At 48.0% G+C, this 23,799-nt stretch overlaps 1 long non-coding RNA gene across 1 annotated transcript in view; it reads left to right on the forward strand.

Annotated features, from left to right (window-relative positions):
- Positions 1–307: 307 nt before the first annotated feature.
- Positions 308–23,799, forward strand: part of LOC123380206 — a 110,329-nt gene continuing 86,837 nt past the window's right edge. Inside the window, exons 1-2 of the long non-coding RNA XR_006585733.1 lie at positions 308–682; positions 4,766–4,822. This is a non-coding gene — a long non-coding RNA (uncharacterized LOC123380206). The remainder of the gene's footprint in view (positions 683–4,765; positions 4,823–23,799) is intronic.

Here is a 23,799-nt window from a genome sequence, read left to right on the forward strand (position 1 = left end):
TACACTGAGCGTATGTGCCTGGAGACGCTGGGGGGAGGGCACTGCGGCCAAGGGCAGGGCAGGGCAGGGCAGGGCAGGAGGACCGTGAAGGCCCGCTGGCCGCAGGGGAGCCCTTCCTCCCCGGGTTCCGCGGCCGGGAGCACCCCGAGCCGTGGCTAAAGGGGCCGCTCGGCTCTCCTGCACCCCGCGAGCCCCCCTCCCCCGCCTTCCCTGTGTCCCCCGGCTTTTCCAGGAGGAAGGTGGGGTGCCCAGCGGGGGCGGGGCGCGCCGGGCCGCCGGGCCGGGCTGTCACGTGCCCCCCTCCCCCGCCACTGCGGCGGGAGTTCCAATCAGAGCGCGCCAGGGGGCTCCTCCTGGGCAGGAACCACCCGGCTTGGCGGCGGAGGGTGGGCCGCCGTCACCTGACCGCCCGCCCCCGCCCCCCGCGAGTAAGGGGCGGTGGTAGCGTCTGCTCGGTTACAAATGGCCCCTCCCGCCCCGCTCGCCCGCTCGCTCGGGCTCGGCGCGGACCCGCCCGGGCGCGCTCCTCGCGCCGGTTCCCGGCGTCCCGCCGCCCTGCCGGGAACCGGCCAGCGGCCCCCGCCACCCCTAAGGGTGCTGCCGACACCCGGTGCAGAGGCTCGCCGGCGGAGGTCGCTACGGGAGGCTGGACCGCGGAGGCGCGCGGCTCTCCCACCCGCAGGTGAGTGTGCCGGGCGGGCGTGGGATGCTGCGGGGACAGTGCGGGGCACTTGCGGGTCCTCGGGTGCAGACGCGGAGCCGTGCGACGCGCAGGTTAAGTTTGCGGAGCGAGTCCGAGGTCGCTCCGTCTCGGCCTTCTCTTGCCGCCCCGGTGGGTTGGGGTCTCCTGCGAAAGCCTGGATTTGGGGGAAGGGCTTCGGGAAATTCTGGTCTTGAGATACTTGACAAAGGTTGAAAAGACACAGCAGGGGGAGCGTATAGCTGCAGCTGACAGGGGTTGGACAGGTGCGTTCGAGGGTGCGTGTGTGTGCTGGGCGTGTGTGCGCGTGTGTGGCTCCTGGCGAGGAGGAGAGCCCGAGACAGGGCGAAGTCCCTGCGGCGGGTCATCCATCCCCAAAAGCCACTTAGATGCCGGAGAGGGAAATTGCGCTGCTCTGAGGTGGTCACCGGGTGGGTAATAGGCAGCGAACCACAGACTCCCCCCGCCCCAAACACACACCCCGGATTTCTGATATTCCCCTGTAATAATAGCAGGAGTGGGGGTGCTCATAAAGAGTGTGTGAGATTTTAAGGCCCCAGAAAATATATACTCCTTTTACCTTTTAACTTCTTGGCAGAAATTAGCATTAAAAGTGCTGAATCATGCAAAAAGACGTGAAAAATAATGGACTTCATTTTTTGGTAAAGTTTTTCAAAGCTACTAACATCTGTGTTTCTGGATGAATGCTTTAAATTTAAGGTGTAGGAATTGGGTATTTAAAACCACATTTGAGACTGTGCCCTTGTCTTTGAGTATCTGCTGCTTTTCATTCTTTGGTGTGAGTTGTATCCATTCATTATCTCTTACCGCCCTCCCCCCTCAAAAAAAAAAAAAAAAAGACCTGTGTGTGTGTGTGTGTGTGTGTGTGTGTGTGTGTGTGTGTGTGTGTCCAGGATTGTGAAAGGAGTGGAGGAAACAGTCCTCGGAAATAGAAAACATCCTCCTTTGATGAGTGCAGTGATGGCCAATTTGATTTGTCATATGCCACTGAAGGGAATGTCAAGCTGATAACATGCAGACTAGAGAGAAAGAAACAGGAGTTGCCCATGGAGGAAGAAACAAGCCCTAATCCAATTGTGCTCATCAGTAACAGAGCTGAAGGAGAGTGCTTCCACATTGGAGCCTGAGTCCTCCTTGGTGGAGACGGGGGGGCACAGTTTTTGATGCAAGTTCTGAGGTCAGGCACCAAGTAACATAAAGATGGTTTTTTAAAAAATCAGAGTCCGGATTAGTAAAATGGGTGTGTCCAAAGACAGCTCTTGTCCAGTGACTCTGGGCCGTACTGTCTAACTGCCCAGTGGCCTGCTGACTCATAAGGGAACCAGCATGGCTTAAGCAGGGTTGGGTTTTACTTGCAACTCTAAAAGAACTCCGTCTGCAACCCTCCCCTCCCCGCAAATAATAAAAATAAAAGAGAGAGAGAAAGCTCCAGCAGAGACCTCCATAAACAGAGAAGCTCACCTCCTCTTCTCTTCTTCAGGGAGGTTTTTCCCTATTCCTGGACTTGTCACCTTCATTTCCGTACCTGTCATCCATGCTTGTGCACAGAACATTTGGTTTGACACAAAGATTTTAATCTAAATCTTAGCGTGAGAAAGAGTGGCACTCCTAAATACGATCATGTCAAAGGTATTTGCGAAGGATACAGAAAAATGGGAATTTGAACGATTAACTGAGTTTTCTTTGCAGTGCAGACTCCCTTAACATTGCAAGACTAGGGAGCCCCACCCTGTTTCTGAGTATCTGCATGAAAGGCCGGGAAAGGAATTCGACAATTGCAGTGGTGCAGGGAGAGGCAGTTTCTAGGCTTGGGTATTACATTTACTTAAATGTTAACTGAAATTTTGGAGGGCAGCCTTTAATCCATAGGTAGGTCTTGAAAGGCACAGTGTCATTCTGTTTCACTTTGACAGCCTGTTAAATATCCATTTAACTTTCAGAGGTTGATTTTGATAGAAAAGGGATGTGAAGTGGGAGCTGCTTCCAAATGTTAAGATCCCAGGGCTTAAAGACATGATGGAAGCACAAATATTGAAGCACATGATAAAGCCAAAAAGAATTATTTTTGCTCTGGTATTTTTAATACAATTTATTTATAAAAGTAAGTTTTTTAGAAAGAGGGGGCTCATTTTCAGGCAATAAACCTACTTGCAGAATAGACAACCATCTGGCCTCTCAGCACAGACGTGCATAATGGGAACAAGGAACAGGTGAATGAGCTCACCTTCTACTGCTTGGCCCTTCAGTCCAAATCCAGTCATGTCACCTCAGATCGGAGGAAGGCCATTTCTGCAACTCGGCAAGGAGATTTCAAATCTTATTTCAGATCTGTGGGAAAGAAAATGTTTTGAGCTGCTCTGAAGAAGGAGGCAATCTTTATAAATTCACAAATCATTATTATCATAGCCGTGCTTACCCGCAGTGCCTACTGCGGATCTGACCATGACGAAGAGAGACACCATGCCTTTTTTCTTTCCTTTTTAAAAAAACACACCGACAATTCAAAAGGACGCCTACTTCATGGTACCATTCATTTTTTTAAGATAAAATATATTAAGAAGAGAAAATGATACCTTTCCCCCGATGGCTAGAGTGAATTAATGCACTACCAGGTCTGGAAGCGGTGGCCAGTTAGCAGTATCTTAACAGTTATTCCAGACTGAAGTGAGACTCAGGAAAAATTCTGTATTCTGTTGAGAACCAATGTAGGTTGAAAGCTGCTAAAACCACCTTCTGCTTTTTTCATTCTTTCTTATACTATCTGTCTTCTCTTGAAAGTCCACAAACCACACCTACAAATCCTAGCACCTAGAAGGCTCTGAGATTTTACTAGGAACACACAATCGGATAAACTGCCTATGATTATGGGTCATTTTGAAATCCAAATAGATTTCAGCTTCAGCCTCAAGAATCAAATTGGTAGGATGCCTCCGGAACTTTGCTCAGACACCAGCACCCTGGCAGCCTGGTTTCAAAGAGGGTCTTTTCCTAAGATTTGCAGTCATTATTTTGTGGAAGTTAGCTCTGCCCACTTGCACAGTTAATTGCATTGAGAAGGTTCCAGAACAGTACTTCCTTGACTTCTGACAGTAAATATGTACACAGCATTGTGTGAGGAGCATTCCAGAACACCCACCTCCCGGTGAAGTGAATGTGCTGGCTGAATAAACACCTGGGCTGCTTTAGCCTGCCAACAAATTTCATTTTTTACCGTAGGAAATGGCGTTTCATCTGAGCTTTTTCAGGACCCTAGAGAGCCTTGCAGGATGGAGAGGAGCATCCAATATCTGACTTATTTTAGAGTTGGCCTCCAGGAATCTACCTTTTTCAATTTGAGGATGTCAGGTTATGTGCATTTTGCAAGGAAATTGAAGAAAACTCACTTTGCTAATCTACTTATTGTAATGAGCTGTAAGATTAGTAATATTAGTCATATCAGTGGGTTTATGTATTTAAAAGTTAATATATTTATGTATTTTGGGGTGCATGAATACAGGGTTGGATTAAGTATTACTCGGAAGCCGCCTTTAAAAAACCATTTGGAAATTGCTGCTTTCAAATCATGTGACATTACATACTTGTACATACGTCTCCTCAAAATTAAAGAATACACTCTGGTGTGCACATTTTGCCACACATGCGTGCATCCGACACAGATGAGAATTGCTATTTAGGATTATTCAGTTTGTTTATTTTGAGTAGACTTGGGGTGGTGGGGAAGGTTTTCTTGATTTATTTTCTGGTGGATGTTGGGTTCTGATTCTTCTCTGCTTGGGTATCTTCGTACTTAGGACCCTCAAGAAGAGGCAGTGAACAAATACAATAGTTCATATTGTAAGTAAAGTATATTTTTTACAATGTGTCTTCTTTTAGGTTACTCATACTCTAGGTTTTAGAATTAAAAATAGCACGAGAAATAGCCTTTGTCCTGATGTAGTCCAGGATGCATCTCCTTTGGTCAAATTCCTGTACATCTTCTTTGCTGCTTATGGAATTTGGAAACTATCCAGACTGCTGTTGATCTAAATATTTTCGTCTTCCCAGGTCTTTCCTTGATACGGTGAAAGGAGACTGCTCTTCTGCCTGAGAGTGGTTCAAAACGTAAGTTCAACAAGCCAAATAATGAAATGTCGATAATAATTCTGGACCTCCATGCAGAACAGTTTGTCTCTTTGTACCTTCGACCCAAGACTCCAGCCTCATAAGTAGGATATCACCCCCTTGGGTTGGGGGAGGGATGCCTAACTTAGACCACACAGCGCAGCAAGGTAACATACAGCCACCATCACAGCCATGGAGTGGCATTCTTCTCTACTCTGCTTACCTCACCATTTTTCTGGTAATAGAATATGAACCTTTGGTGTCTGGGTGATGCTGGATTGACACTCCCCCAGATGCCACATCTTTCTGGATGGCCCTGCCTATTCTAATCTTCTCCTGGCTCAAGCAGACAGATTCCAGTATGGAGGCACATCCAGCCTCAGGACCAGAGTTCTTTTGTGCCTGATGAAATCCTGTGGCTGCTATGAAGCTCCCTTTCCTACCATGTACATTAACCAAGATGTGTCTTTAGCTCAGCTGGTATGGTCATACTATAGTGATCTGGTATACTTCATTTATAAAGCAGGAAGTGTCGAAATCTGTAGAAAGCCATTGTTGTTTCACACAAAGACACTGGGTTGTGCAGGATTTTGCAGATTTCCACGATCAGTCCACCTTCTCCACTTTGTGGGTATTAGGTTCTTCCAAGTACCTTCCAGCTCTTTACAGAGTGAGCTATGTGTTCTTGGAAAGGGACTCAGTGCTAGTTTAGACCCCTCCCTGCCTCTTTAGAGACCTCAACATGTAATTTAAGGTATTTTTTGAAAAATTCTTAGGCATTTGATGCATTTCATTGGTGGTCAGACTCTAGAAAGCTGATGTTTATTAAGAGAAACGTCTGCCCTACCTTCGCTTCCCCTTGCTTTTCTGCCTTCCTATCTCTGCCCGCTTGCCCAAAACATGGATTTCCATGTAATTCAGTTCACTAAATCTCTCTCCATTTTTGTTTCACTGCAGACTTTATTGCTAGAGCTGCTAATAGACTTTCAGCACAAACAGTATATTGATCACTTGAAATCTTGTTTGAGCTTGACTGAATATGCATAATGGGGTGTCAATCGGGGAAAAAATCTCATAATAAATGGCAGCCAACTTATATTCATGAGAAAAAATGTCTTGGGCAGCACACAAAATATCGTGTTTACTGTAGCATGACAGACTGATTGCGCTGCTCTCCCTCACATTCATCGGATAGATATTTAATAGCAAATGCAAGGTTAGAATACCAAGATCTCGAAACCTTTCTTTCTTTGTTTGTATGGGGAAGCATTTTTGCACATTCTATAGAGTATAAACATCTAGAACCACAGCCAGCAAGAAAGATCTTTTCTACCTGAGGAATTCAGAAATTGCAAACAAATCTGTTTAAGTTGATGTATATTTAAAATCAGCTACTGATTTATGCAGTCCATATTTTTTAAGTTTTTACCATGTGTGTATCAGTGCATATACTCACTGTATGCAAATATCATTTTCAATGTGTATATGGGAGAGCACAGTATATTTAGAGAAAAGCCTGCTTTACATAAATTATTTTTAAGAACAACTGAGCAGTGAAGTACCCATGCGTTAAGAAAGCTACATCTTTTTTTTTCTTTTAAAATTTCCCAGTAAATGATAAGTAAAGATATCTCAGTTTTATTAAGTTTTATGTGCAATTCCTTAAACTCTGTTTTCCCGACAGAGCAGTGATTATGATGGTAGGTATGTCTGGGGAAGTGATATTTTGGGTTGCTTTCTGTAGTTGACGCAGAGCTGACTCCTTGACTGCTGGTTGTCTGTGTAGAATCTGGCCAGAGGGAGCATGGAGTATTAGTGTAATCCTGCTTTATCCCAGGACAGTGTGGGATACATTATACTCTCTCAGCCCTCTGGGTGGGGTGCAACCCAGCTTCCATTAGGAATTCTTTGTCTCCTATAAGTGAATGAAATCAATGGGCTCTTTGCTAATCAGGTTTTAATTGGCTTTTTTATGGCAAAAATCAAATCACACTCTAGACAAATGTCTCTTCCAGCTCCTGGGCAGTATTCAAGAATTTTGGAAGTGTACTGTGGCAGAATTTTCACTCTTTAAATCTCAGGTCGTATCTGATAACCAGAAAAATCGACTTACCACCAAGAGCGGGTGTATCACAGTATAACAGACGTGACATCAGGCCTCGATCGTGTCTACTCTCGTTCTGCAGGGTTCCAAGAACTTTTGCCTAGTCTCATCTACTTCATTAAATTGCTTTTGATTTATTGTTTAAGATTTCTGATTTGCAAGAAGAGAGAATGTAGATTTTGCTGAGAAAATGGGATTATCTGAGACGTAGCAAGTTGCAGAGGCTTAACAGTAAATGATTACGTGAGAGCTATGTATTTTGGTAATATCTTTTATAAGTAGAATCCTTTATCTATATATTCCCTAATGTATGTATATAGTTTTGTAACAATTAGAAACTATTTGTCATATGTGCTTTTTTGCACAAAGAGAGGCAATCAAATTTGATAGTTTAAGCTTGGGGAATTATGCTGTTGAGATTTTAGCAAAAGTGAGGTTATATGAGAACTTTAAACTTGGGAATTAGCTATTTGCATAAACTTCATTACTTTTAACCTACAGAGAAATGTATGTCTGCAAATGTCAAAACTGGGACTTATTGGATGTCACCAAATTACATCCGGGGAAAAGAAAATTGGAAAGAAAACGTTTCCCGGAGAAATTTGAGTCTGAAAACTGCATTTACAGGCCTTGCTGTTGTCTTAAGTTTTGGATTGTTTTACTAATTTATTTTAATTAAATGAGGGGAGAAAAATTATTAGGAATTAGGTAGAAGTTATATGAACTATTTTCTGATTTAAAGATATGAAAGATTATGTGTTTGTAATATAACACCCAGCTTGGTAATATAAATACCCAGTTTTTTTTTTTTTAACGTTTATTTATTTTTGAGGCAGAGAGAGACAGAGCATGAACAGGGGAGGGTCAGAGAGAGGGAGACACAGAATCTGAAACAGGCTCCAGGCTCTGAGCTGTCAGCACAGAGCCCGACGCGGGGCTCGAACTCACAGACTGAGAGATCATGACCTGAGCCGAAGTCGGATGCTTAACCGACTGAGCCACCCAGGTGCCCCTAAATACCCAGTTTTAATAGACTGCTTTCTTCCCAGTCCTTAACATCCTACTGTGAGAATATTTAAGGACCGAACAAATTTAAGCGCATATAGATCTCTTCAGTAGAACTGAAGATAACTTCAGGATACTCACCTGGTTCTTTGCTAAAGCTTTTGACTTGTTTTAAAAGAATCTTTATTCACTATAAATTTCAAAAGCAGAGTTGCATTTGCAGCTGGTTCTCAGAAATGTACTATGATTTCTGACGTTTGATTTTCATATATGCTAAATGGAGATTTGGAAGTGACTGAAACTCCTGTATTTTTTTCTTGTAACTACTGCATTTTCAGAGACCAGAGTCCAAGCTCTTTTCTATTAGATGCAGCATAATGTTAACATTCCTTTAAAGAATAGCAGTGGGACTACTTTTTCTTCCAACAATGATGTAAGTAATAACGAGGTTGATGTGATGGATTAAGGGCAATCTCCTTCTTGAAAATTGGCGTTTTTTTTTACTTCAATAAAAAACACATTCAGATAAAATAAAGAAAAATTACGGTATACTAATTCAATTATCAATGAAGTCGTTTGCTATATACTACTTTTAATAGATCTAGGTTTACATTTAATAAAAAGTTTATTTGCTCATGCTAATGGAAAATCCACAGGCAGTTTGCTTAGGGTGTGTAACTTCCAAGCTTATATAAGTTACTTTCACTAGGAAACACTGCGACACAGAGGAAACCTTTATTAACCCCCCATGTGCCTCTTCAGAATCCATATTCCCCATGTAAGTGGGGATTAGCTTGGGGTCATAGTCAGCCAATGACTTTTGTACACTTACTGATATATTAGTAATATAGGTACGTTGTAGGAGTATATATAATACACTTACTATAAGCATATTGTTATATTTATTAACAGTTAAGTTCATATGCCACATTCCAGTTTAATTCAAAACCTAGTATTGAGAAGTAGACATAACCAAATGTCCTATAACATTAAAGAAAATAGGCTTTACTGTTTCCTCAGCACAGTTTTTGTTTGAGATACATGCTGTGTAAACATTTATTTTCTTATCGATAGGCAGACCCACCATGGCTGTGTAGGAATTTGGTGAAAAAGTGATGCGTGGTAGGAGTTTTGGGTTGTTTTGTTTTGGGGTGTGTGTGTGTGTGTGTGTGTGTGTGTGTGTGTGTTGGGGATGGGGGCTTACAGGCTCACTTTACAAAATCAAGTGAAACCAGTTAGTCCTACTTACAGCTTAAATCTCTTCATCTTGCTGTGGGCCTTGGCCCCCTTATGACCACGCTTTGGTCACACCGACAATGCCAAACCCATTGTCTGATGGACTTGATTTTGTCTCATGCAAGCAGACGGAGGACCCAGTCTATGAATTCTGTCCCTAAATCAAGAATTTGGAACCACAGTGTCCTAGCCAACGTTATTCTCCTGCAGGGTAGCCAGACCCTCTTCAGCATCTTCATTTTGTTGCTGTGCTCTTTTGCAGACCCCTGCAAATATCTCTGTTTTCCCATGAGTTCTTCAAAATCGTTTTTCTCCCGTCTTGTTAAAGTAAAAGAGAAGCATTCAAGACAAGACTTTAAAATAGGAAACCTATAGACCCACATTGTTAGGCTCTTCCACTCTCCTTTAATCTCTGGAAATAATTTGGGGGAGCATGAGTTTTCAGCCTAGATAAAACGCTAAGTCAGAGCCTTCATGAACATACTTTAGGAGATGTGACTTAGCCAGGTGTTTGTGGATCTGGGATTCTGGTGAAAAGCAGGCAGACACATACTCGCCAGGCAAGGATTTAAATTGACAGTAAAATAAAAAGCAAAACAGCACAAGGTGAACATTTATAGAGATGACAACTTCTGTTTCTTTGGAGATGTTAGTAAATGTAGGAAAACTGGCCCAATTCCAGGTTTCCTTCTTTTTTTTTTTTTTTGCCTTGTGTTACAGTGCAGGGATGCTGCTGGCGGTGGCCACGATGACTAAACATTCTTAATTTTTCTGGTCTAAACATGAGGCTGACTGGGTTCCTCACAGAGCCTATTTCTTGAGCAGCGTTGTCCGGCGGAACTTTCTGTGGTGACGGAAATGCTCCGCATCTGCAGCGTTCAGTATAGAGCCACGAGCCACACGAGCAGCCGTGCCCTCGAGATGTGGCTACGTGACCGAAGAACTCCATTCCTGAAGTCGTATTTAATTCTAATTGCGATTAAAGTTTAAAAAGCCACAGGCAGCTAGTCACTACATGGTGGACGGCGTTGCCTCAGAGCACCGGGGACAGGAGGCCCGTTTGCCACGAAGTCTCCTTCGTGGACGACGTGAGCCGAGGGCAGTACGGGCTGCGGAAACTGGAGGCGGGTGGGCACCGACCGCGGTGTTCGCTCGACGTGGTGGCCCCTGCAGATCAGGTGCTTCTGTTGCCTTCTCGTTCTTACGTTTTTAAATAGAACTGCATGCTTTCAGTCAGGACACGGTGCATGGTCGTGTCACTACCCTTTTTTGGTTGTTTTTTTATTTTACTGTGGTAGGAACACTTAGAATGAGGCCTCCTAAAAACAGACTTTTAAGTGTGCGACACGGTATCGTCCTCTATAGGCGCAACGTTGTGCAGCACGTCTCTCGAATGTCTTCATCTTGCATAACTGAAATTTCATACCCGTTGATTAGCAACTCTCCCTCCCCCCTCCTCCAGCCCCTGGCAACCACAGTTCTGTTCTTTGCTTCCGTGAGCTTGACTATTGTTGTTGCTCTGAGACCCAGTCCCCGACTGGGCGGTCTCTGTTACCCCAGAGCCTCTCGGGGTCCTGGCTCATTCGTTTGGCTCTGCATGTCCATCCGAGGTGCCCTCAGAGAATGCTGGCTTCGGAAGAACGGGTTTGGGGACAAAGGGCTGGATTTGCCCTTCCAGAAGGTCCTTCTACCGCTTCTTTGTGGTCACCACACCCCGTTGCACATGGTTAGGGCTTCACCATCTGATTTACACGTGCACCCTTGTGTCTGAAAGAATTTACCTGAAATGTGCTTAACAAGGAAGCACAGACCCTTCAGTCAAGCCAAGACCAATTGAGAAGTTGTGACAACGCATTCGTCCCACAGACGCGGGCCTCTTGCTAAGAGCAGCTACTGCCTCTTCCATAAGTGTAGAGGGTCTTCAGACGGAATTGACTGTGACGGTCTCAGAGCCTGTTCCAGGACATGAGAATCACTGGGCCGGTGGACTTCTTCCTGGCGGAGGTTGGGGTCTTTGGCTCCTGCCATCCTAAGACTTTGCAGATAGACGTGTGGGGAAGAAAGGGAGTAAAGGATGCTTTGCAGCTGTGACTGTCCCCTTTGTGCCTGCCCAGGGTGACCCCGTGCAGCCCAGTACGCATAGGAGGCTTTGATCTGCGTGGGGAGGGACACACAGCCCGGTGGGCACAGGTGGGTAAGGCAGCACTGTCCTCAGGAAGCTCACGGCCTATACCTCACCATCTCCCGCTTGACCCCGGATCCCCCAAATTAGATTGTGATTACTTCACAATCACCTAGGAGATTCTTTACGAAAACATAGAATTAGAACATGGCTTTCAGTTCTCTTCACTCAGTCTTCATGGTTAGCGGGTTCTCAAAACCTGCTGATGCCGGGTCGTGCCCCAGACTGAATTGGAATCTCTGGGGGGTGGGGCCTGGACGCCAACAAGTTTTTAGGTCCCCCCAGGGGCTCTGCCACCACTTGCATCTGGCCGTATCGGGAAGAGTTACGTCTGGGATGCCCACCCCGCCTTAACTTGCGTTCACTTGTTGGGGACCTGTGGTGAATCAGGCCCTGCTAGGCCCATGTCCTGCCTCCATGGCAGGCTCCTTACTTCTGTGGTGCCCACCGAGCAGATGAGCCGTAGGTCTGTGTCTCAGCAGTGACCACCCCAGACGTGGTTTTCCAGCTTCTACTGGGTGTGTCCTTGGGCATAGGTATAGGTGAGCCTGGGCCCTTCCCACCCGCCCCCCAGGAATGTGGAATTGCACCCCAGGAACCTCCGCAGCCCCTTCTCCCATGGTGCAGCGTGGTTCCGAAGCCCTGCCGTCTCCACTCCTGCCACGGTCCCCTGCAGTGCTCTGTGTCTGGCCGCTCTGATGCTGACCTCATTCAGGCCTACACTGACTCTCGTCTAGGCTGACTGGAAATGCCCTGTTGGTCTCTGGCTGCTTGGATTGGCTCTGCTCTTCTCTCCAGTCATCCTTGTGGGCTTGCAGAGGAGCTCCTTGTGAGGACAGGACCGGTCACATCTGCCCCACCGTGCTTTCAGGGACCCTGCCCCCCACCACAAGCTGCACGCGGGGCTCCCCGCCCCGCAGCCCCTGTACTTGCCCGCTCTTCTGCATTTGTCCTAATAATCTCCCTCAAGGCCTGCTTCGTGGAGTGCCCGCAAGCTTCCCTCGATGCCTGTGGCCACACTCCTCGTTCCCAAGGCCCCCCCGCCCCCCCGTTTTCTCCTATACCTCTGGTCCTCGGCTCTCTTTCCTCATCTGCCCCCTGCTCCTAGCTGAGTGCCTCTAGGGCCCCACTGCCACCCCCAGCTCCCTCCTGCAGGCACTCCGCCCTGCCCCTCAGCTCCCAGGACAGGGCCTTGCAAAGGCTCTGTCTGCATCACACAGCCCTACTGAGGTGCCTGTGGCATCACCTTCCGGTGCCCTTGACTGGATGCTCTTGGCAGTGACCCAGGCTTTTGCTTTTTCCCCTGAGTGGATGTGCCGGGCGTTCATCTTGGGCTTGCCAGCCTGCAGCTTCTGCTCCTGTCACTGCATCTGCCCCGTGCACACGCACACACATGCTCGAAAGCACGCACAGGCACATGCGCGCACACGCACACAAACACGCCCACGCGCTCACAAGCCCGTGCACACGTGTTCACACGCATGCACTGTTTTCCCCCTGGTGAACTCTGTTCCTTCTTGCTGTTACCTCCTCCTTCCCTCCCTCCTGTCAAGCTGCTCACCCATACCTGCCTTCTCAGAGCAGCTGCCCAGCACTTTGGCGGCACTTTTGGAAATTCCTCCGCCCCTTTCTTTGAAGGAACAAGAATTTTGAAACTTGGCTGGCAAGTATTTGTACTGGGGACAATGGCAGTAACCCTCTTGCTCTTGCCCTTTGCCTGCGTGCCCGCCCCCCAGTCTGCAGCTTAGCCCGCCTGCTGGGACAAGTTGTGAAGTGTGGTCCAGTGGGCACAGAGCCTCCGTTTTGTGCAACTCCTGGCCATGCCCAGGAAGGCCCCTTCTGGGGCTGCCCCTTTAGTCCTCCTGTCCTGGAGATCCCTCAGAGAATGTGGGGGCAGCCGGGCCCCTCCTCTGGACAAGTGTGTGGTGTATGCTCTGCCCCCCATTCCCCGCAGGGGAGGGAGCTGATCCGGGGTACGCAGAGGCCTCGCCCACCCGGGGAAGTTGGAGAAGTTTCCAGTCTTCTGAGGGGGAGGAAGGAGAAGATGATGTGAGTGTGAGGGGGCAGGGTGTGGGATGGAAGTGCAGGGGTGTGGGCTGTGCTAGTGTGGGGTAGGGGAGCAGGCGGGAGAGGCAGAGGTGAGTGCCTGCCTTGCCTGCTCACCTTCTGGGTTCCGTCTTTGGGAGGCAGGAAATCCCCGCGGGGGCGACCCTCCGCCGTCCTCATTCCACCTCTGTCTTCGAATTTGCCCATCTTGGTGCTGCCTCACTGAGGCTGGGCTGGCTGGGATGGGGCAAGGTCCCCCTCAGCCGTTTCATTGTCTCCTGGCCCAGCCGCGCTGCCTAGTGCGGGGGGGGGGGGGGGGGGGGGGGGGGGGGGGCAGAGCCTTTGCCGCTCTTCCCGGAGTCGGTGGTAGTGCTGACGTGGGCACTCTCTCCGCCTGCTGTAGGTAGTGGGTGACATACCAACAGCCTTATGTGGGCAAGGAGAACTGATCCCAGAGGGAGAGGGCTGCAAAGCCCCCATGGATTGTGGCCCTGAAGATGGCTGTAAGCGTCCAGTCTTGAATCTCAGCCAGGAGGCCCTTTGGCAACCTCCGGGAAGAAGCATGGTCAGTCTCCCTTGCCCTCCTCGGGTCTCCCCCCCTGCCACAGCCCCACTCAGTGCCGGGAGCTCGCCAGGCTCTGGACTGCGGCGTGCCACCTTCCCAGGCCCCGTCCCTCGGCCACCCCGTGGGCTCTGCGGTCTGAAACGAGTGGACTGGACGGCTCTGGGAGGCCCCCCTGTGAGCGCCTCCCACCAGCAAGGCCAGCACCTTCTCCACCCTGCTGTCCGTCTCTGGCTCACAGTTAAGCCACTGACAAAGGACAATCCGCAACAAGCCTACACAGAGAAGTCCTTTTGTGTGCAGGATGGCCCAAGTCTCCAGATTAGCACCATTTATATCTTTATTTATAGGAGTTACTGTACTTGAGAGTGGTCAAACGGCATTGCTCCAAGAAAATTGTTGGGTCATTCGATTTAAAGCGCACTGAGAGGGCCCATTGTCCCCAGGCAGCGCCGTGGCCGGGCCAACGGCGGAGATTTGATCGGATTTGTGAGTGGGTGACAGTGTACGTGCTGACGCAGAGGCAGGGTCTCGCTGGCAGGAGTCGGCGGGCTGGGCAGAAGCCGCCTCCCCGAAGCAGGCCCCAGGTGGGCCTGGCCCAGCCGAGAGCCCTGTGCGGAGTGACAGGCAGGCAGCGCGTGTGTGCAGCGGGACCTGTTCTCTGGGGCTCCCGTGGATTGAGAGAGGCTTGGGCTCGCCACTGATTGAAGGTTGCGGTATCGGAAGCTAACCTCGTGGGAAGGACAACGGCATTTCCACCCCTGCTTGTCGGCAGGAATGCTCTGTCCACTAGTGAGGACATCCACAGACTCCTTCTGACCTTCTTTGACAGATAGGTTGGCCTGAAGGAGTTGTCTGGACAGACACAGAGGTGGAGATACCTCCAGTGTGCACGATCCACAGTGCTTGGGAAGACTTCCCTGGTCACCAACCCCCCTCCCCCACCCCCACCCCAGTCTGGCTGCCTCCCAGCAGGTGCTCTGCCCTGAGGGGCCGGGGATGGTCAGGATCCTACACTGCAAGGGCTCAAGCTCTGAGGGCATCATTTGAATGAGAAATACCCAGGTATGTGCTCTCCATCCCTCAGGGCTAGACCTGAATTGGCCCCCTGGGCCCTGAGCAATACCCCCTAGGGCCTCAAGGAAGTTGTTTGCCTCCTCAGCCCCATGATTTAGTATTACTTCCATTGATAACTCTAACTTTGGAGCGGTTCCTCAGCACTTGATGTGGAGATTTTTATTTCATTTTCACAAGGACCTGTGTAGTGGGTTCTGATTACCATTTTGCAAATGAAGAAATTGGCTTGGAGAGGGCAAGCCAGTGGCTCAGGGTCACGCAGCTGGAAAAGGTGGAGGCCAGCCGTGTTCTCTGGGGCCTAGACACGGAGTGTCCTCAGGCCAGGCTCCTAGACCGGCTCACCACCTACCCCAGGTGTTTGAGTCGTGAGCTCTGCGAGACGAAAAAGAAGGAACAAATCAGAAGCCCAGACATGCTCCGGGGACCTCATTTCCCAGCCTTCTCTTCGCAGCTGAGCCTCGAGGCCTCTGTAATCCATCCACGTGGCTCCCCAGGGCCCACTTTCCCTCGCCTCCATACATATCAGTGAGTCATTTCTTCAACCTTTTTTTTCTTAGAGTTTTATTCTATTAGAAGAAAAAGTTTTCTTCACAGTGACTTATGTCTGCCTCTGCAGATCATTTGTCGAAGCGTTCCAAAGACCTTCAGAACTATTTTTGTTTGTTTGTTTGAATGTTAGATTTCTGTCTCTGCAAAGTGTGTAGCCATGTGCTATCAATTCTGGATATTGGCTTCACTGGAGTGTCCGCTCCGTGTATGTATGTATATATATTTATCCCAGATACAAATCAAATGTTCTGTCTCAGGGCAACCTAAACCTTTGCTGGAGAAATGCTATGAGTTTTGGGAATGGGTTCGTGCTCAGTGGTACACAGAACCTGTCATCCCTGATTCCCCAGGAGATCCATGTTAGCAGGAAGCAAAACCAAGGCAGATGCTTCAGGGGCAGAGGGAAAAGGAGGCTGGACGAAAACCCTCAACACAGGGCCGGGCACCTGAACCTGTTCATAAAAGTGACAGAGCACACACAGGCTTGGATTCACATGGCCTGGGTTCACATCTTGGCTCTTCGACTTGCTTGTTGCTGTGTGCCTCTGAGCAAGTTACTTACCCTCCCTGTGCATCGGCCTCCAAATATGTAAACTAATGGTACTACCTCAGAGGGTGGTTGTTGGGACCAAGGAGTATGTGTGTGTGGCACCTGGAGAAAGTGCCTTGCATACAGTAGGTGCTTAGTAACAGAATGACTCATTTCTGCAAAGGACTGTGCGGAATGATAGCTGGGGATGTTGCCATCCAACAAACACCAGTAATAATTCCTGTCTCATACAGGCAGAAATGGCTGAAGCTCTAGTGAGGCATCCGCTAAGATCAGAAGAGGCCTTGCCAGCCACATTACAGGATTCAGGGAGATTATGTGACTTATTGCTTACTTAATTTATCTAGACCATGCTGAGTTCCAGGCAGGATCTGAGCGGTCTTCCGCCTGCTTTCTCTCCATGTGCTGTTGCTTCTTGGTGATTGGGATTAGGCCAAAGATTGGCCCCAGTCCTGCTCAAGCCCCAGCTGTGTTGTCATCCATGGTGCCTTCATTTCCCTCGTGCCCACATCTACCCCACCTCCAGAGTCACCACCCAAGCAAAGGCTAAGGTCGGTCAGGGCTAAAGCAAAGGTAGGTCACCACCGCCTACCTCTTTGGGCCTCCACCCTGGCCTCCATTTGACCCACCTGCATCCGGTCTACCTGCCTCCAGCCTCTGCTCCCTGTCCCTGGCCTTACAGCATCCGGAGTGGTCCTTAGAGACACGAATCTGGTGCCATTATGCTTCCAACTCCCCTCTCCCTGCCATGGGCTGTAGCTTCCTCTCTATTTCTTCTTAACACTCTGCACTTTCACTTCTTACTTGGGGTGGTCTGCTTTGTTCCTTTGGCCCCCATTAGCTGGTAAGGGCTACAGGGGCAGGACTCTGTCTGGATTGCTCATTTCTGTACCCCAGCATGGCCTCACACTCATTGCTTGGGGGCAGGCAAAGAGAGAAGTCTGAGAACATCTAAAGACAGAAATGTCTGGGAACCCACTTGCTAAGAAGCTGGCAGGACCTTTATGAGGTCACTGGGCTGGTGCAGGCAGGTGGAGAAGGAAGCCCCTGCACCCTACCCGCCTGCCATTTCTGCCTCTGATTGCTGGGCAGTGACTCCCAAGCTAGTGCATGTGCTCCTGGGGGGATAGGAGGACGGCTCTCCTCTCCCCAGTAAAGAGGTGGCGACTATGAACTAGCTCCTGGGGAATGAAATACTGGGTGAGTTAGAGAGGATTAGTGAACATTTGTTGAGTACCTTTGGTGCCGTCTTTCTCACACATCATCTCGGCTCATCTCTACCAAAACTTTGTGGGGGGTTAGTCACCTACTTCCCAGGTAACTGATAAGGGAATTGAGGCTCAGAGAAACCACATGCCATCCTTCCCCCTTCACTCCTAGACTGTCAGCCAAGCCTGAGCTAAACAAAGCTACTCACAGGAAGCAAGGGCTTAAACCCCATCTGCCTTAATGTAATCAAAGCACTTTATCCCCAGGTCAGAGCCAACGTGCGATCTCACAGTGAGGAACGTTCAGATATGATGATGGTCTGTTAAGGGACGTAGACAGTTTTTACCCGAAGAATCTGGGAACTGTCTGGATCTAAGAAAGGGCTGCTTAGTTTCAGCAGCCTGTAACTGGCATAAGGACTCACCTTGTCTGGAGCTCTTGAGCTCTGACAATATGGTCAGGTGTTGCCAGTCTCCAGACGGAGCACTGACCGGGTCAGGAAAACGAATAGCCGTGGAGGTGGGTGGAAAAGCAGGATCAAATCTCCCCCTATGGGCATGGCTCCGCCTGTGTCTAAGTCAGCCGCCGAGGGTTTTGAGATGAGCATTTAACAGATGACAACAAATGGCTAAAATAGGGTTTGGTAACCAGGCCGTGATGGAAGGACTGTGTGATCACGGGAGAGTCACAGGCCAAAGAGAAAGACTGAAGAACTCCGAGAACAACAACACTTGGTGGTGGTCCCTGACCTTTTCCCTGGTGGAGGATGCCAGGCACACCTCAGGTCTCAGCCCTTACTCTTGAGCAAGCCCCACTTCTAGGTGCTGGTGTTGGTCAGACAGATGTGAGCTCCATGCTCTCCACACAGATGAAATCCCGAGAAGTAGAGTGCAGCACACAGGGACCCCTTAACCTGCTCTTACGTAAACGAGTCTCAAATTCAGTCTCAAATTGCAGCACCCCTCATGTAGACGGTGCTAGCCGGAGCAGGGAGTGAGTGATAAGGGCCTTTAGGGTGAGGGTGGTGGGGATTAGGTTTCAAAGACATTAGGGAGTAAAAAGAGGCCCTACAAAGTACCCAGCCGCGCTTTCCAAAAGGAACCACAGGACAGTCCCATCCCCGTATTACCTAAACATTCAGAGATCCAGATTCCTGAGGGAGAATACCTTGAAATCAGTAGCCACAATCCTGGACTGGGGCATTAGCTTGCCACGTCACCTCATTCCTGTCACTTTCCTTCTTCTGCGAAATAAAGTTTGTCATTGCGTGTTGTGGTGCTGCAAATGCCAAGTTTATGTAAATGCAAACCACATTTGGGTCTACCTTATTTTCCTTTCAAACACTGATACTTTAATGGAGCCACTCTGACCCTGTAACAGTGTAGGGTAGTGTTGGTTTTTATAATTGCTGTCTCGTGATTCCTCCTGAGTGATTCACAAAGCGCTTGTGGTCCAATTGGACCACCTCCACGAAAGCAGGAATCTTGCACACAGCCAAAAACGCTTAGTGCCAAGGCCAGGAAAGGACCCCAAGGGAACCTGGACAGGAGGAAAGCACAGAGCGTTGGTGGTAAGAGGAGCTGTCCTGAGTGGTCCACACTCTTCTCGGATGCCCCTGGTGGCATGCAGTCAACTCTCCTGGCTCTTAATCCCGGCATACGTTGGCCGTCAGGCAAGTCCGCTGGGTCTTCTCTGGGCTGGGGCGGTCGTGCCTCCGTCCGTTTGTTTTCGGGATATGGACCAATGCTCCAATAGCTTCATATCTGGCACTGTTGGGTAAAAACTAAAGATGGGAACTCAGGCTCAGGAACCATTAACAAGCCCCAGGAAGGAAAATGGAGTGTGTCTTGTAATCAGGTGAACAAAGCAATGATTTGGTCTGAGTAGAGCCCGATGCAGTTGGGACAAAAAGCGCAACATGGTTACACAGTGGCAAATCCTGTGAGCAGTACAAAAGTCCTCAACATCCTAAGAGGTTTTTTAAACACACACACACACACACACACACACACACACACACACACACACATACACACACACAACAAAACCCAAAAAACTCTAATCACTACAATAAACATTTTTCTGTAGAAGATAAAAAATTCTAAATTGAACACAGTAACCTGTAGTCTGTGTGACATCTCTGAGAACAGTGAGGTTATTTCCTTTAGAATTGGGGGGAAATTGCTCGACACTCCAGTTAAAATTTTTTTTTCAACGCCAGAGAGGAAATTGTTTATAATCAGTATGTGTTCTCTAAATGAAGAATAATTTAATGTAGATTACCCTTTTTTCTTATAAAACAATTTGTTCACATGAGGTGTGATCATGTTTCTTTCCTCCTATTTTCAATGGCATCACAGGACATTTGGGCAGTGATTTTTTTTTATACTGGAAAGGGATGGCCTTGTTGTCTCCCCTAGTTTATATTATATATATTAATTTATACCCTCCTCAAAATTCTATTAATTCTTCTATTAATACTTAGTTCTGTGGAATAGTTCAGGTATTTCCATGATGTCTAAGAAGCTCGAGATAGGCTTTTAACATACCCGGATTAGTTCCTTTCTAAATAATGAATTCATTGGGTCTCTTCTCTTAAACACAGATGATGCAGTATGGATGCAAATTTTTCATTACAGAAATTTGATGAATGTGTTACAGATCCTAACTGAAAGGAAGTATAATTGACCCTTGAACAGCATGGGCTTGAACTGCACGGGTGGGCTTAGACGCAGATTTTGTTTTTTCCAATAAATACATGGGAACATTTTTTTTTTGGAGATTTACAACAATTTGAAAAAAACTCACAGATGAACTGCCTAGCTTAGAAATACTGGAGAAATTAGAAAAGGTATTATTGTAGGAAAACAGTATATGATACATATAAAATACAAAATATGTGGTAATCGACTGTTTATGTTATTGATAAGATTTCCAGTTAATAGTGGGCTACTAGTAGTTAATTTTCAGGGGAGTTAAGCGTTATAGGGGTACTTTGGACTATGCAGGGGTCGGGGCCCCTAACTTCCACGTTGTTGAAGGATCAGCCATAGTTTGGTTAGGTGTTCGATGCAGGAATAAATTTCCACTGCTTCTCAAGCTCAAATTGGAATGTCAGTTGCCCAAAAAAGAGTGATTTTTGAAAAGAGAAATTAGTTTTTGAAAATCAGCAAGCTAATCAACCACAGCAGATTTTGAATTCCAGTCTTGACCGGGAAGCAGGAAAAAGAATCCTCAAATGTACTATTAAGAGATGGCTGTGTATGTGGAGAATACAAATGGATTTTAATGTTAGAATAAACACAGTATAAATTTGAAATGCCAATCAAAACACATACATTGTCTCCCCAAAGCTATTGTATGTTTGTTGGATGAGCCCTGTCATTGCGCCTTCGGAAGGGTGTAGGTAAATGAGCAGTGGGGATGTGCGTGCCAGGCCCACACGTTCATGTTCACGACAGAGCCTCACTGGCAGCCATGTTCGTCTGTGAGTGGTGAAACATAAAGGAATCTGAAGGTGATTCGTCCCATCGTGGGCCTGATAAATTAAAAATTTGGTGTGTGTGACAATAGTTTTGTAGTCCTAGGAAAGCAAATAAGAAAGCGGAAAGCATTAAAATTAAGTGTTACTTCTAACAAAGCTTTTGGAAATAGACAAATAGAAATGATATTGATTGATTTAAATTGATTTTTTTTCCCTCTTATTCTGGGGAGTCAAGAGAGTGACCCAAAGCTTTGGAGCAGCACATGAGCTGACAGAGTGCTAGTTGGCTTTCTGTTTTTGTAAGAGCCCGAGCAAATTAGAACATAAATGTTGCCTGAACATTTTCTGTTTTCAGACCTGCAAGAGAAAACAGCCCCCGTAAGTGGAAACAATGCAGCAATCTGCTTTGTCTGCATGTAGGGACTTTGAATGGACGCTCCAGCCATAAAATACTAAACAACCTCAGCATGCCCTCTCTCCTCATTTCACAAAATTCATTTTTAGAACAGTGTCTTCTAGGGGCTCAATCTTTGCGTGTTTCGGCACCGCGAATATGCTCCTTTTACCTAATTTTCTTAAACTGACCAGTACTTTCCTGGGGATGAGTGAGGGAAATGGTGTGGGGCTGGGTATTTATTTTGTGACACTGCCCACAAGGGCACGCTGGCCTGTAGGCTGGATGCCAGCCACCAGCCCATCATTTCTCAGTGAAAAGAACCTTTCAGCTCGGTTACCTCCTGGGGAGAGCTGATTTTCCAGCAGTCAGGCTTGATCTGGGTAAATAATTAGAGAGCTGGAGAGCGAAGACATCACCCTAGTGCTGTCTGCAATTCTGCTAATGTAGGCAGACCCTGTGATTCCATCACTGCTACAATCTCAGGGCAGCCTTTCTCTAAAGCTGTGCAGAGAGAGGAGGGAGGGAGGGAGGGAGGGAGGGAGAAAAGGCAACAAAGCCAGTTGCTTGCATTTGTCTTGAAAGAATTAATGACATTTTTCATTCTTTTGGCGAAACCAAGAAAAGAGCTGCAGCCCTTTATCTGCCCATAAGGTAACTTTCGGAGCACCTTCCTCTCCCCAACACCCTTACCTACGAGGACGTGCATGCTGCGTGCAATTACTTCGGCATATTGATTTATTTTTAAAACCGTATTGCCCCTAGTTTACTGGAATTCTCAGGGCTCTGGGTCCTGCGGGCAGGTCCCATTTCTCATAAAGCAGACCCTGAAGTGGTTAATAGCTTGTTGTTGAACTTTGCAGCTGCTCATTAAAGGCCAACTTAACAAAAGAAACACGGGCTGTTGTAAAGCATGTGTGTCTCTCAACAAATAATCCAATATTATGAAACTTTGTCACATTTTGTCCTGTCCTTCTGTGTGGTGCCCCGTGGATGGAGAAGAACAAGAGTTGGGAACTGGAAAAAATGATTCTCAAGTTCTAGTGAAATTCCCATTTTCCTCCCCTCACTTGTGACTTCGTTGCAACATCTATCATCATCGTACTGTTAATTCTTGTTCTTTGAGAATCATGGTAAGAAGGCCAATCTGATTTATTGAAAAATAGTAATTGTACTAATGGAGTTTTATTTCTTTTATGAGCACTAAGAAATAGAAACAGGTAGCTTAATTAAAATAGTCAAAATTCACAACAGGCATGTGTAGCCTGCTATGTTAACTGCAGAGTTCCCGTAAACAATTTCTGGACCAAGAACTGGAAGGCGCGTTGAAGACACGTTGCTAGTTTAGGGGCTCCCGGCTCCCCCCAAATGCGGAATATCCTGAGTATCAAGGGAGTTGGAAGTCAACTATTCCCCCACTCAGGGCCCACCTCCACAGATTGATATATTGCAGATTTCAAAATCAGTGCATTCTTAATAGAGTTGAACTACATACCTTTCCAGACAAAACCAGCTGAATTTGTGATATGGGTAGCTTCCGTCGGCAAGGTGGCAGGCCTTGCTGGGTGTTTGTGTGTGACCAATCAAGATGGCCTGGCCCGTCGAAGGTTTCGGTAAGCCAGCCAAAGGGCACTGTAACAGCACTTGGTTTTTCCTCTGCTAAGGTGCATTCAGACCAAGTCTCCAGACCCGAGACTTAAATTTTTTTTTTTTAATTTTCCGCCCATTTAGTAAAAACAGTTTGTCTTGGAATTCAAAATATCAGGAGTTGACTGCTATGAACCACGGCATCTCTGAATGGATGAAACGTAATCCCTCCTTTCCTTCCTTCCCTCCCTTCCTCCCACCCCCGATCCAAGGGGCTTTTGAGGGCTTGTCCTGTGGCAAGACTGGGGAAGGTCTTGGGACTGGACCCCAGTAGGGTGGGTGTGTCAGGTGTTTCCTGGTCGTGCACAAAGGGGATTGGGGATCGTCAGGACTTCAGGACTGTAAGGTGTCAGAAAGCAGTCCTCTGGAGGAAAACGACGTGTAGGACCCCTTCCTGTAATGCCATTGCAGGTTACGGCTTTCAGAGCAAAGCCAGACTCCGGCCCTGCCCCGGGTGAAGCCTTTGTCTGCCTGCGCGCCGGCTCACTCCCGGCTCCGGATTGATTTTTGGCCCCTGCTGCAGCAAGTTGGGGGCTGGCGCGGAGCGTGGAGGCGGCTGGGGGCGGAGTGTGAACTCGCATCCACTGCACCAGGGAGCCCACTGCTGCTTCGGGATTTTTTTTTAAACTTGGAATTTCCATAGGACAAAAAGGCAAAAGGCTTCTCCTCGACCTCACGGAGCCATTAGCGTCTGTTAATGCCGCGGCCGGGGTAAGTAGCGCCGGGCGGGCCGGGCCGCGCGGTCCCCCGGGCTCGGCCGGCGGCGCCCCTGCGCGCCTGACCGCGCGCGGACCCTGCCCGCCCGCGCCTCCCCTGCCTCCAGGTGAGGGGGCGTCCTCGCTGTCGCCCGAGCTCCCGCGGGCCGAGCGCCCCCTCCCCGACCTCTGGCGCGGTGAATTGCGCGCCGTTTCTCACGGGTCACCCTGAGTCTG

Source organism: Felis catus, chromosome C2 (genome assembly GCF_018350175.1).
Source record: "Felis catus isolate Fca126 chromosome C2, F.catus_Fca126_mat1.0, whole genome shotgun sequence".
NCBI lineage: Eukaryota > Metazoa > Chordata > Mammalia > Carnivora > Felidae > Felis > Felis catus.